The 12183-nt window shown below is 36.5% G+C and overlaps 1 long non-coding RNA gene across 1 annotated transcript in view; it reads left to right on the plus strand.

The window, feature by feature from the left end:
• The window catches only part of LOC145540484 (uncharacterized), a 34285-nt gene extending 22470 nt beyond the window's left edge, over nucleotides 1-11815 (plus strand). Inside the window, exon 2 of the long non-coding RNA XR_014078356.1 lies at nucleotides 11647-11815. This is a non-coding gene — a long non-coding RNA (uncharacterized LOC145540484). The remainder of the gene's footprint in view (nucleotides 1-11646) is intronic.
• The last annotated feature ends 368 nt before the right edge of the window (nucleotides 11816-12183 follow it).

Raw genomic sequence — 12183 nt, forward strand, 5'->3', positions numbered from 1 at the left:
GTTGACAATTAAGGACAGAGCCTTATGTTTTGTCAATGAACTCGATAGTAGATAAAGTTATTGTCTTAGAAAATCAATGCTTATAAACTGAAACACGTTTCAAATTGGAGGGATGACATTTTTCAAACTGAAGTTATCTGGGGAGACCAAGAAGGCATAGATTAAAAAGAACTTATAAATTTTTTAAAAGGAAAGCATTGACCAATCATTTATTAATATTTGATAAGCAAAAGTTGCTTTGTAGCCTGAGAAATTGAGAGAACAATGGTATGCCTTTGAAGTATTTATTAATGCAGTGTTCTTTTGAACTGAAACTAGATAAAAATGTCAGTGTGAAAGATAAAAAAAAAGTTAACCAAAGAGGAGTTTCATGATTAAATAGTGAAGGTTTATGAAATAAAAATATATATTTGTATTTGTATATGTGTGTATATACATGCATACATATGCATAGACATACATAAAATATTTCATTCTGAAAGTAGTATATATTCATTCCCAAATTTTAAAAAGATAAAGAAGGTAGTAAAAATAACCTACAGATTCCACCAATGAGAGATATTTACTTTTACCTGCACTATTGCAATCCTGATTTTCCACATAATGTATGTATTTTGTAGAATTGAGATTATATCTTTCTAATACTTTTTAAAACAATGTTATAAAGATGTTCTCTTATGTTAAGCTTTTATAAACATAATTTTAATGACTGTTAATGACTTTATAATATACTATTCCATAACTGTAACATAATTAATTGTTACGTTGAACCATTCCCTTGTTTTGTGGAATTAAGTTTCCTCTGTTTTTAAATGTTTATAAAAATGCCATTTTAAGAATGTTTAAACTATTTGTAGATATGCTTATTATGTTCCTGATTGTCTCTTGGAATGCCTTCTTAAAAATTAAAATACTGGAATAAAAAATCACAAACATATATAAGTCAGTCTCTTGAATTAATTTCTGAGAAACTATAGATATTTATAACATACCTGCTATGCTTTAGGATTCCCATCTTATTATATATTCACCATTATTGAGTGTTATCTATTAGTTTCTATTAGTTTGCAAATGCAAAAAAGAGGAGGTGAGGCCTTAATTTGCATCTCTGCTTACACATAAGATCAAATATACTTTAAATTATATTCACAGTTTTATATTCTGTGAATTGCATACTCACCTATTTATCTATTTGAGTCTTAATGTTTATCTCATTAAGAGTTCCTAGTTGTTTTAAATAGTAAACTTTGCATTTCTACAGTCTAACATTTGGATAAAAAGAATATATGAAAAAACAAAGCAATCAAGAAAATAAGCATAAGACCTAAATAGACATTTCTCCAAAGAAGACATCCAGATGGCCAGTAGGCACTTGAAAAGATACTCAATATTGCTATTATTAGAGAACTGCAAATCGAAACTACCGTGAATTACCACCTCACACTGGTCAGAGTGATCATCATTAAAAGGTCTACAAATAGCAAATGCTGGTGAGGGCATGGAGGAAAGAGAACCCTCCTACACTGTTGGTGGGAATGTAAATTGGTGCAGCCATTATGTAAAACAATATGGCGATTCCTTAGAAAACTAAACATAGAGTTGCTATATGATCTAGAAATCCTGCTTCTGGGTATATATCCATGGAAATCTCTAATTGAAAAAGATTCAAGCACTCCAGTGTTTATTGCAATTCTTTAAATAATAGACAAAACATGGAAGCAGCCTAAATATCTATCAGCAGGTGAACAGATAAAGATGTGGTGTGTGTGTCTACACACACACATACACACACCCATACAATGAAATACTACTCAGCTATAAAAAAGAATGAGATAATGCCATTTACAGCAACGTAGATGGATTTAGAGCTTATCATACTAAGTGAAGTAAGTAAGAAAGAGAAAGCCAAATACTATACAATATCACTTATATGTGGAATTTTAAATATGACCCAAATGAAATTATTTTTGAAACAAAATCAGAGACATAGAAAACAATTTTATGGTTACCAGTAGGAAAAGGGTGTGAGAGAGAAATAAAGAGTTTGAGATTAGCAGATACAAACTACTATATATAAAATAGATAAACAACAAGATCCTACTGTATAGCACTGGAGGAAAAAGAAACAGAAAAAAATGTATATTTTGCACTATCTCTTTATCACCCTTCAGTTTCATTAACAGATGATAAATTTAGCATGGTCACAATTTTTGTGGGTTGTACTAAACTGTACGGAATATTTGCATTTAAAATTTAACAAATCTAGATAGGACCTTTCAGCTTTCTGTCCTTGTCTCTTCTCACTTCAAGAAATAACTTTGGAATAAAATGCACCATGAATTGTGACTTTCCCTAGATGAGATCCAATTTATTCAGTTACAGTAATTGACTCAGTGGAATAAAACGGAAGTGTACTTAAAGTCATGGCTATAACTAGAAAGTCTATATCCACAGAATAAAGCATCTGAGCTGTAACTCATTAATTTGGCATGAATACCCAAATTGTCTTTTTTCCAAGATACATAAATAAGTATGTACATGGAAAATCAGGATTAAAAAGCATGTTGTACCTTCACACAAATCATGTTCATGCAGAGTAAGTGGGGATAAAGTGAATGAAAAAGTACCTGTGATTAAACAGCTAACTCCTTGATCACTAAAGATCAAATTAAATATCTTGTTTGAAAAGTTAGTGGAGAAGTAATACACTGCAGTGACAAAAAGCAGAGTTCAAAGTCAAGCTCCTCCAGGAAGTTACTCTGGGGGCCTAGTCAAGTTATGTAACATCTCTTGGCCTCAGTTGCTCGAGGTCAGTAATCTACTCAAGAGATTTTACTTTCAACATCCCACCCCCCATGCAGAAATGATGGATGCAGATGAGTTTATTCTCTACGAATGAGGTCACAGTAAAAGCCAAAGACAGTTTGTTTGTTTTTTTTTGGTTCCATAAGTGAAGGAATATTGAAATACACTTGAAAAATGGGGCTTCCCTGGTGGCTCAGTGGTAGATAATTCACCTGCCAATGCAGGAGACATGGGTTCCATCCTTGCAATGGGAAGATCCCACATGCCTTGGAGCAACTAAGCCTTTGCTCCAGAGCCCAGAAGCCGCAACTACTGAAGGCCATGAGTTCTAGAGCCTGTTCTCAACAAGAGAAGCCACCTCAGTGAGCATCCCTCACACTAGAGAGTAGAGAGTAGCAACTAGAGAGTAGCCCCTGCTCAGCACAACTGCAGAAAAGCCTGCTCAGCAACAAAGACCCAGCGTAGCCAAAAAATAAAAAATAAAGAAAATTATATAAAAAAAGAAATATATGGGAAAGTGCATCATTACAAAAAGTAAGTTCTTTGAAAGAGGACATTCATGTTATGCCATGTATAAATTCAGTTAATTTTGTCAAAATGAAAATGAATTCATTATCTTTACTAGAATTTCATACATTAGATGTGAAATACCTGTGGTTGTGTCAGTATACATATATATGCTTTCAGGTGTATGGAAGTGGGAGAAATTACTTTTGCTTTTCACTTCTTAGTTTTTAAATAATCTTATATGGCTCAGATCATGTTGCCAAATTCAGACTTAAATTGAAGACAGTGGGGAAAACCACTAGACCATTAAGGTATGACCTAAATCAAAGCCCTTATGATTATACAGTGGAAGTGAGAAATAGATTTAAGGGACTAGATCTGATAGACAAAGTGCTTGATGAACTATGGACAGAGGTTCATGACATTGTACAGGAGACAGGGATCAAGACCATCCCCATGGAAAAGAAATGCAAAAAAGCAAAATGGCTGTCTGAGGAGGCCTTACAAATAGCTGTGAAAGGAAGAGAAGTGAAAAGCAAAGGAGAAAAGGAAAGATATTCCCATTTGAATGCAGAGTTCCAAAGAATAGCAAAAAGAGAAAAGAAAGCCTTCCTCAGCATTCAATGCAAAGAAATAGAGGAAAACAACAGAATGGGAAAGACTAGAGATCTCTTCAAGAAAATTAGAGATACCAAGGGAACATTTCTTGCAAAGATGGGCTCAATAAAGGACAGAGATGGTATGGACCTAACAGAAGCAGAAGATATTAAGAAGAGATGGCAAGAGTACACAGAACAACTGTACAAAAAAGATCTTCAAGACCCAGATAATCACGATGGTGTGATCACTCACCTACAGCCAGACATCCTGGAATGTGAAGTCAAGTGAGCCTTAAAAAGCATCACTATGAACAAAGCTAGTGGAGGTGATGGAATTCCAGTTGAGCTATTTCAAATCCTGAAAGATGATGCTGTGAAAGTGCTGCACTCAATATGCCAGCAAATTTGGAAAACTCAGCAGTGGCCACAGGACTGGAAAAGGTCAGTTTTCATCCCAATCCCAAAGAAAGGCAATGCCAAAGAATGGTGAAACTACCACACAGTTGCACTCATCTCACACAGTAGTAAAGTAATGCTCAAAATTCTCCAAGCCAGGCTTCAGCAATAGGTAAACCATGAACTTCCAGATGTTCAAGCTGGTTTTAGAAAAGGCAGAGGAACCGGAGATCAAATTGCCAACATCCGCTGGATCATCGAAAAAGCAAGAGAGTTCCAGAAAAACATCTATTTCTGCTCTATTGACTATGCCAAAGCCTTTGACTGTGTGGGTCACAATAAACTGTGCAAAATTCTTCAAGAGATGGAAATACCAGACCATTTGACCTATCTCTTGAGAAACCTGTATGCAGGTCAGGAAGCAACAGTTAGAACTGGACATGGAACAACAGACTGGTTCCAAATAGGAAAAGGAGTACGTCAAGGCTGTATATTGTCACCCTGCTTATTTAACTTATATGCAGAGTACATCATGAGAAACGCTTGGCTGGAAGAAGCACAAGCTGGAATCAAGATTGCTGGGAGAGATATCAATAACCTCAGATATACAGATGACACTACCCTTATGGCAGAAGGTGAAGAAGAACTAAAAAGCTTCTTGATGAAAGTGAAAGAGGAGAGTGAAAAAGTTGGCTTAAAGCTCAACGTTCAGAAAACTAAGATCATGGCCTCTGGTCCCATCACTTCATGGGAAATATACAGGGAAACAGTGTCAGACTTTATTTTTTGGGGCTCCCAAATCACTGCAGATGATAATTGCAGCCATGAAATTAAAAGACACTTACTTCTTGGAAGGAAGGTTATGACTAACCTAGGTAGCATATTAAAAAGCAGAGACATTACTTTGCCAACAAAAGTCCCTCTAGTCAAGGCCATGGTTTTTCCAGTAGTCATGTATGGATGTGAGAGTTGGATGGTGAAGAAAGCTGAGCACCGCAGAATTGATGCTTTTGAACTGTGGTGTTGAAGACTCTTGAGAGTTCCTTGGACTGCAAGGAGATCCAACCAGTTCATCCTAAAGGAGATCAGTCCTGGGTGTTTATTGGAAGGACTGATGTTGAAGCTGAAACTCCAATACTTTGGCCACCTCATGCGAAAAGTTGACTCATTGGAAAAGACCCTGATGCTGGGAACGATTGGGGGCGGGAAGAGAAGGGGACGACAGAGGGTGAGATGGTTGGATGGCATCACCGACTCGATGGACATGAGTTTGTGTAAACTCCGGGAGTTGGTGATGGACAGGGAGGCCTGGCGTGCTGTGATTCATAGTGTCGCAAAGAGTCAGACACGACTGAGTGACTGAACTGAACTGAACTGAACTGATATACACTCCCTGAGGCTAGAACTTCTTCCCACACCATAGTGGTGTTCCCTAGAATGTCCACTGAACCTAGCTGATGAACACGGAGTGCTCCATAGAAGGGGCTCAAACCAATTAATGAAATCTTAATCCATACATAAGAGGCTTAGCTGTAAGCAGCATTTCCAGACAGAGAGGTAGTGAGGTCTACCAACCTTGTATCATCAGAGTACTTTCTAAAACTTAGTAGTTGGGGGGAAGATAGGAGTCATATTTCTTTATATTCTCTGAGAATTTCCAACATGTTTTTTTAGATTATCTTTCTAGAACTAGTGCTACTTATAGTATTGCTTTGAAACTTCAACCTGTGTTAATAACAAATCCACCTTAATTTGTTTCAAGTGGAACTGCCCCTTTGAAAGAATAGTTTGCAAAAGAAAAGTATTAATTATACCATCTGTTGAAAAACTGCTGCCTTCTAAATCAGTGAATCTCTTTGTCTTGATTATTTTAATAAAGCTCTCTTCATTTACATAACTTTTCCCTTCCTGCAGTCAGTTCAATTACCTTATTTTCTTGGTTTATAACTCTGCTAACAGGTACATCATTTATAATCCATGAAACCGGCTCCCCTATTCAGTTTTGCTTGGTTTTATCTTCATCTCCCCTTAAATGCCATTTGGAAATCAGGCATTTTTAATGAAATTATTGCTTTCTTATCAGTTGTGACACCTTCAAGTTCTTAATAAAAGCTGAAGCCATTGAGACCTCTGTATAAGTGCTGCAGTTTTAAAAAATGATTTATTTTTGACTTGTTTTAAAAGTTAATATCAGTGATGACGTCGTGGCTGTAGTTTTGTGTTTGTAATTTTAGTTTACCTGGAAAAACAAAGACAACTGTAGTGTTGATGTCCTGATAAATAAATACTATGTTTGGAGAAGAAAAATAGTCTAATTTCTAAGGCCAAACTATCTCTGTGTGATGTAGATAAACCAGCTCCTCACCTAAGGATCAGTCACACCTGGGGCTGCCAGAGACCAATTGAGGAGATAATTTAATAAATGAGTGCTAGAGGGAGTTCAATGAACTTTATATGAAAGAACCTGGGAATAGAATTTCCTAGTGTGAGTCTCGGAGAAGGCAATGACACCCCACTCCAGTACTCTTGCCTGGAAAATCCCATGGATGGAGGAGCCTGGAAGGCTGCCGTCTAGGGGGTCGCTAAGAGTCGGACACAACTGAGCGACTTCACTTTCACTTTTCACTTTCATGCATTGGAGAAGGAAATGGCAACCCACTCCAGTATTCTTGCCTGGAGAATCCCAGGGATGGCAGAGCCTGGTGGGCTGCTGTCTATGGGGTCGCACAGAGTCGGACACGACTGAGGTGACTTAGCAGTGTGAGTCTATCCCATGTCACTAGGGCAAGAGCGAGCCAGAGGAGTGGATTATGAGAACTATACAGTGTCTTTCTAGGAAGGGCTGTATACACATGCTGGGGAATGAAACACCATGATTAACCTTACAGAATTTTATGCCCATTGGCACATTTATCCCTGAACTCTTGTATTTGAAGAAATAACTATCTATTTGATGGCTACCATAGCAGATATTAAAAAATGTATTATCAACAAATGCATTGAATTTGCAACCTAACATTCTCGAAAGTCAAAATTACTGATTTTCTTCCAGTTTCTTTTTTTTTGGTACGCTTGGTTTGACATTATATACCCCAAGGAAAATATATCACTGAAATAAGAAACTGGAGACAAGTATAATACAAATGTTTTCCTTTTCCAAATTCTACTTTACTGAAAAGAGAAAGGGGAAAAACAAAACCTGAATGAGACATACATAAATTGTATTTTCACAAAGGAGTCTCCCAATTAAACTGATGGTTAGGCATAGCTAAAGAGAATTGTGCAAGAGACTGGGGACTGAAAAATGGTGAAATGGTGGTTTTTCTCAACCCATTTGTAATAGGCACATGTGTCAATCAGAATGAAACTAAGAGGATAAGGACTGTATAGTGTGTAGTCATATGTATAGCAATTAAGTTAATCATATGCTAACGGAATGCACTATGAAAAAGGTTTTTGCTAAAAGTTTTATGGAAGAACCATCTTTCTCTTATTGCCGATAAAAGTAATATAGCATTAAAATGTATGTTTTTATTTTTTTCAAATAGAAAGAATATTTTTGTCATTACGTTTCCAATTCTGTATCAGTTTCTAAATTTAAACAATTCAAGAATGAAAGTGAGCTTGTGTTTGAGTCTTTCTCTTCTCAAACTGCTGCGAGCCTCTGTGCCATCAGATAGAAGATAGCAAGTGCTTTTATCTGTGAAGTAGTTCTAGTGGCAGGGAAGTCTGGCTATCAGCTTCCAGGTTTGCATAAGTTAGATTGCTCCAATAAGGCATCTTTCATTTAATTTCTTTCTTCCATACTTCAAGTTTCAACTGTTTCCAAACCCTTTTTATTCTCATGGGTAGATGGAAGAATGCACATGTGTAAGGGGAGAGGCTGGGGGCTCTATGAGTATAGCCCTTCTGTCTGTGAGAATCATATTATGCTATCATGGAACATAAATGTGTGTCTGATGATGATATAGTATAGTTAAAACAAATGATCTTTCACTATTCCAGTTTCAGTTTTGAGAAAGTGTGTGAAGTTGCATCAGGAATATCTTTGTTTCTCCTCACACACAAATATGGTTTTGATTTTAACTCTGGCACTTACTTGCTGAGTGGCCTTGGGCAATCACTTATGATCTTTGAGCTTTAGTTTCTCTGTATTTAAAATGGGTATAGTACTTATCTGGTAGGATTGCCTTGTGGACAATAGAAAATTTATACTTAGCACAATGTATAATACCAAAAGATTACTTCACTGAGGGCAGTTTTTGTCAGTATTTGTCGTGGTGTATTTTTTAAAAAAGTGTTTAATATATCAAAGTCATCTACTCTTGAGGTCACCTCACCCACCCAAATTTTTCTCCACTTGTTAGGTAGCATAGTAGCAGTTAGCATAGTGATTAAGCATGTTGGCTCTGACTTCTATGGTCTGAGTTCAGATCGTGGTTCTACCACCTACTGTTATGTGATCTTGAAAAAAATTTTTTTTAAGTCGAAGTAGAGTTGATTTACAATGTCATATTAGTTTCACATGTAAAGGACGGTCATTCAGTCATATACACTACTGTATGTGTATATATACACACACATACTTTTGCAGATTATTTTCCCTTACTGGTTATTAAGAATATTGAATATAGCTCCCTGTGCTATACAGTAGGTCCTTGTTGGTTATCTACTTTATATACAGTAGTATATGTGTGTTAACCCCAGTGTCCTAATTTGTTCCTCCTCCTTCCACCCTTCCCCTTTGGTAACCATAAGTTTGTTTTCTTTATCTGTGAGTTTATTTCTGTTTTGTAAATGAGCTCATTTGTATCTTATTTTTTTAGACTCCCCATATAATGATATCATAGGATATTTGTCTTTGTCTGGCTAATTTCACTTAGTATCATAATCTCTATGTCCATCCATGTTGCTGAAAATGGCATTATTTCATTCTTTCTTATGGCTGAGTAATATTCTATTATATATATTTACCACATCTTCTTTATCCATTTCTCTGTTGATGAACATTTACATTGCTTCCATGTCTTGGCTGTTGTAAATAGTGCTTCAATGAAAACTCGGGTGCATTTATTTATTTATTTTTGATTAGTTTTCCCTGGGTATATGCCCAGGAGTGGGCTTGCAAGATCATATGGTAACTCTGTTTTTAGTTTTTTAAGAAACCTCTGTACTATTCTCCCTAACGGCTATACCAATTTGCATCCCCACTAAAAGTGTAAATAAGGTTCCTCTCTCCACATCCTCTCCAGCATTTATTTTTTGTAGATTTTTTGATGATAGCTGAAGAAATTCTTAAACTCTTTTGTGCTCACCTGTAAAATGAGAATGTCCTTGTTCTTATCACCTTATATGATGGTTGTAACAATTAATAAGATGAAATGAATTAATAATCAACAAAAGTGCTTTCTAAAAAATGCAACTCTGCTAGAATTTAGGCAGTAGGTGGTCAGGTGCCTTGTCTGTCTTGTTTACCAGTGTATCTCCATTATTTGAATGATGCCTGGCATTTAATAGGTATTCAGTGTGTGATGATTTGACAGACAAAGGGACAGTGTCTCTCACACACAGTGAATGCTAAGTCACTTCAGTTGTGTCTGACTTTTGGTAACCCTATGGACTATAGCCCGCTAGGCTCCTCTGTCCGTGGGATTCTCCAGGCAAGAACACTGAAGTGGGTTGCCATTTCCTTCTCCACTCACACATTGTACATAGACATTATCTGTCTTGTCATTCTTTACATGTGTCTTCCTCAGATCTGCATGTTCTCTTCACTGTCATTTGAATACTCATTTCCCAGCCTTCTGTTTTTACCTAGGAGTGGTTCCTCAGTTGAAATGTTGTTGTCTTTCTCTTTATCTAAAATTAACCAATTCTGTGAAATGCATAGGAAATGAAGCCTTCTTAAAGAAGTTTACCTAATAAAGTTCCTGATTTTGCAATTTGTCTTTTGGATTTTGACTTTTGATTGTGATCACTTTAGATTTTGTGTATGTTATCAACTTCCCTTCCCTTAATTTGACACCAGAATTGTGTTGGGAGATGAAGTGAAAGGGTTGCATTACCTTTGAGGAATCTTAATGTATTACTTGGTTCTCATATTTGCTTTCTATTGTTCTTAGGCTTCCCTTGTGGCTCAGCTGGTAAAGAATCCACCTGCAATGCAATGAGGGAGACCTGGGTTCGATCCCTCGGTTGGGAAGATCCCCTGGAGAAGGGAAAGGCTACCCACTCCAGTATTCTGGCCTGGAAAATTCCATGGATAGTCCATGGGGTCACAAAGAGTTGCACATGACTGAGCAACTTTCACTTTCACTGCTACTGCAGCAAATTAACACAAACTTAATGGCTTAAAACAAAATAAAGTTTTTATTTTACAGTTTTGTAGTTCAGAAGTCTGATGTGGATCTTACTGGGTTAAAATCAAGGTGTCAGTAGGACCGTCTCTAAGATTTTTCTCAGGGTCAGGACATTTTAAGTTTTATGTTAGTTCCTTTTTTGCTGTGATAAAATTAGATACTTTTATTTAGGTCAGTTAGTACTGTAAGGAGAGTAGCTTATTTTTAAAATTTCAGGATTATTTTGATGGTTTTTATTATCACAGAAATATTTCAATTATTCACTATTTACATCTTATTTAAATCCTTTAAATATGCCTCCTCTCAGTTAGGAACTTGAAATTGTTTTTAATTTTACTCAAACGTTAAATATTATAAGTTAGTCACATAGTGGCTATGAAAATGGTGAGATATCTTCGTAAATAAAAACAAAATTATGTATTAGCATATCCAAAATTCATTTTTTTAAAGTTTTCATTTGCCTCGTTTGAATATCAAGCTTTATGCTCATGAACTGACCATGACCTGATTTCATAGAGTCTTATTTTTCTGGTCTTGTCCATTTTTAAATAACATTAAAACAACAAGTTTCCTAAGTAATCTAGGTGTGAAAAGGGGCATGTAGCATGCTCTTTCTTCAAAAGAACCTCTTACATATTTTTACAGATACAAAAAGAAAGAAAGAAAGGGAAGAAAACTGTAAGATGAGTGCAGAGAAAAAGAGAGCAAGCCGGGCAGTCAGGCAAGAAAAAAGAAATTTATTAGAGGGAAAAGAGAGGCTGACTAGCTCGTAAGGAGAACCATCATTCTCCCTTTCTGACGGAGTCCTTCTTATACCCCACCAATGAAAAATTCTCTGAAGGGATGGTCACATAGCTGGAGGTCTGGAATCTGGTGGTCTTGCAGCTTTGAGAAGATAAGCGCCAGTGAGATAACAGGATGCTATTTGGGCAGTTTGATCAGTCTCACAGATCACTCTGATTTTATTCTTCGTTTGCAAGGTCGACATAAGGAGCCATCTTATCAATGAGACCCCGTGTGGGCCCTATCAAAAATGAAGAGGGAGAGAAAGGAAGACAGCACCTCTCTTGTTGGGAAAAGAAACTTGCATATTCAGAGGAGATGCTTCTAAAAATGCTCATGAATAATGAAAATAAACCGTGAGCATCAGTTACCTGTTTAAAGATTTTCTCTTTTTGATAAAGTGGTTTGGGAGACAGTCTCGATTAGACATTAATCTATATTTAACACATGTACGTCTGTAAGAGTTTAGTCAGGTAAGCATGGCTACTGAGTATGAATATGTGACTTGTGAAATAAATATATTACATAAGATAGAAGAAGCCAGAAAAGTAAAAAATGTGGGTGGTGGAATTATAGAGAATGAGAGAAAGGGTGAAAAACCAGTGCAGGTGAGTGAGTCTGAACTTTCAGCAAAAGTCAAGGAGCCAAGCACACCCTGCTGCCAAAGGGGGATAACAAAAGGTAACCTTGTGCAGAGGTCTTTGGGAATGCTGCCTCTATGAGGTATTCAGCCT

This window comes from Giraffa tippelskirchi, chromosome 3, assembly GCF_054371585.1.
Source record: "Giraffa tippelskirchi isolate mGirTip1 chromosome 3, T2T-mGirTip1v1.2.pri, whole genome shotgun sequence".
NCBI lineage: Eukaryota > Metazoa > Chordata > Mammalia > Artiodactyla > Giraffidae > Giraffa > Giraffa tippelskirchi.